Here is a 3,102-nt window from a genome sequence, read left to right as displayed (position 1 = left end):
TCGGAGGGAGACTGGCGGTTCGGGAAACGGCCGTATTCTCGCGACAGCCCGCCGCCTGCCGTAAGTCCCTTGACTTCTTCTTTTTAGTTCTGAATTTTAGTCTTGCGCCTGGTGTGACACGACTCTTTTTTCTGGAGTGCAGATTTACATGTCCGCGGCGACGGCTGCCATCGTGGGGCCGGGTGGTGAGCCGGACCAGGCAGTGAGCAACGTAGACGACCCCGACTTGGGGGCGGCCGCCCTGGAGGACGACGCAGTAGGAGGCAGTGACGGAGCAGGTGGCTCCGAGGAGGGCGGCGGCGTGGAGACCTGGCCTGATGACGACGACGACATAGATGAGCCGCGCCTCGCCCGAAGCACCCCCAACACCGGCGCCGGCCCCTCTACTGGACCGCCCGCCCGAGGTGGCAAGCGCAAGCAGAAGCAAAGCGCTGCCCTGTTTGGCAGCGCGCCAAAGAAGCCCAAGAACCCGGCCGCGGCGACCAGGCGGAAAGAAGCCGCGGCCAAGGTGGCCAAGTTCCAGCGGCAGCCGAAGGTGCCACTCATGGTGTCAGCGTAAGTATCCTTCTTACGCTTCCACCTCTTTGCCGATTTGGCATAAATTTTTTTGTCTTGTGATGCGGAGCATCCTTCCATCATCCCCATGGACTCTACATCAACACATCCACCCCCACAAGGACCCATGACAAGAGCTAGAGCACGTGCTTTGGAAACCAAGGTGAACTCCTTCCTACTAGACTTGCATATGGACACAAATGGAACATGTCTACTACCTCACCAAAATATGCTATGCATCCTTAGGTATGAAGTGGAACATCACCAAGGAGCTCAGGAGCATCCCCGAGGAGAAGGAGAACCACCCCAAGGCCATACGGAACAAGACAGAGTGCAACCGCAGCAAAACAGCAAGTCCCAGGTGACCCCGTGCGCACGGGCCCCCGAGACCCCGTGCCCACGGGCTACACAGGAAATAGGCGCTGGAGCACCCCATGCGCATGGGCCTGTACCGTGCCCACGGGACCCCCGTGCACACGGGCCCAACTTACCCCGTGCGCACGGGCCTCCCAGGATGGCCGGCTGAGATTGGATCTTTGGCTCCCCTTCTTCTCCCTCGACCCCAAGGCTATATATTCCGTACCTAAGACCATGTTTAGGGTTAGCAAAGTATTAGATGATATCTTGGTGAGCTTTGCTCCATTACCTTCCCTCTTTGAGGATCAAGACCCCATAGGGAAGAATCCTTGAGGATTTCAAGACCTCCATTGGGAGAAGACTACCACCAAGACCCCTCTTCCTTTGGATTTGGGATGAACTACCACCAAGACCCCTCTTCCTTTGGATTTGGGATGAACTTTGCCATTGTATCTTTCCTTTGATTGTGTTTGAGACTTGTGGATCTTGTGTTGTTACTCTAGTGGATGTGTAATTGGGAATTGTTGGAGTGATTGCCTCTTTGTGTTCATCTTTGTGTTCTTGTGATTTCTCTCCATTTTCCCCCCTCCAAGTGTGAAAAGGTCCTTCCTAGGGTTCTACCCTACATCATCTTGTCTTCTTATCTCAGGGCCCCGCTCACCCTCAAGAAGTCAGCCGCCACCTCGGTCATTAGGTAGGCGGAAACCTCCACCACCAGCCGGCGGATCGACCCAGCCGCCGACCTCCGGGAGGCGCAGGAGCAGAACACACGGAAGGCGCGTGAGGAAGAGGCCGACCGCCTGGAAAAGGCGGAGGCAGACAAGGCCGCCGCATCTGCGGTGAGGAAGCTGGCGCAAGCAGAGGCCGACGCCGCGGAGAAGGAGTGGCTTGCAGAGGCCACGCGCCGCCAGGAGCCGCTGCTCGTGACTCCTCTGAACTCCGCGCCACCTCCACCGGAGTTTGTGGTGACGACTGGAGTAGCTGGCGACGAGCAACCGGTCATGGAAAGGGAGGATGGCGACGTGGCCATGCCGGACGTCATCGTACCGCCGCCACCTCCAACCGGCGGACCGCAGGACGAGCAGCCAGCCGCCCTGCTGGTGCCACCAGCCGGGGACGTGGTGGTGACGGACCTGACTCCTGAGGTCCGCACACCCATACGCCGCTGTCTTGAGAAAGCAGCCTCGGTACCGCGGCTGTTGGAGGCCACTGCCGCGAGCTCGTCGGTCCCCGACACCGAGGCGACAGCACCACGCCTGCTGGCTGGATACGTGGGGGCGGGACGGGCGCCCTGAACCAGGCGTCCCTCGACGTCCAGGCCAAGCTCCGGGCTGAAGACGAAGCCCTCAAGCGCTGCAACGAGGCGTTCCTGGATTCGCGGGCAGCCATCCGCGTAAGTTTTCTACTTTTCTTCATTTTGATCTTCTTGCATCCTTCGTGGGGGCGCGCCAGCGCACCCACTGGGTGTAGTCCCCAAGTTTCGGGACGGCTGCTGAGCAGGCAGTTCGGAACTTCAACTTGTCGGTGTTGACTGCTAACTTATCTGATATCCCTTCTGCAGGACTACCACAATCTTCGTGCGGTCACCTTCGACTCCACGGTCCGGGAGCTGGAAAAACAGACCGCCAACTTGTCCGAGAGCCGGAGTGAGCTTCAATTTCCCTTCTTCGTGGGGGCGCGCTGGCGCACCCGCGGTCTGTAGTCCCTAAGGTTCGGGCTGACTGCTGAGCAGTCGGGCCGAATCTTCTTAGTGACTTTTATTTTTGCTGGCAACTTCTTCTCTGCGGGGCGTGATAGCGCACCCGCGGGCTGTAGTCCTTGAGATTCGGGCCGACTGCTGAGCAGTCGGGCCAGATCTCCCTGACAACTGCATTCCTCTTCGTTTTTTGACTAATATTCTTTCTTCTTTGTTTTCTTCAGAGGCCAACGCCGCCCTGCAGTAGTATCTGGGTGAACCCAACACTGCCCTGCGCGGCAAGGAAGCGGAGTGCAGCAAGCTGGCCGAGGAGCGTGACCGGCTGGTCACTCAGCTCGAGGAACAGGTGGAAGCTCTCAAGGCGGCCCAACAGGAGGCAAAGGCGAAGGAGACCGGCCTCCTTGCTGAATTCGAGGTCGAGCTCTCCGCCTGGGCCGACAAGGAGGCGCAGATGACTGCCTGCTTCAGCAGCATCAAGGACTTGGTCGATGGTA

This window comes from Triticum aestivum, chromosome 7B, assembly GCF_018294505.1.
Source record: "Triticum aestivum cultivar Chinese Spring chromosome 7B, IWGSC CS RefSeq v2.1, whole genome shotgun sequence".
NCBI lineage: Eukaryota > Viridiplantae > Streptophyta > Magnoliopsida > Poales > Poaceae > Triticum > Triticum aestivum.
This window is presented reverse-complemented; position numbering follows the sequence as displayed.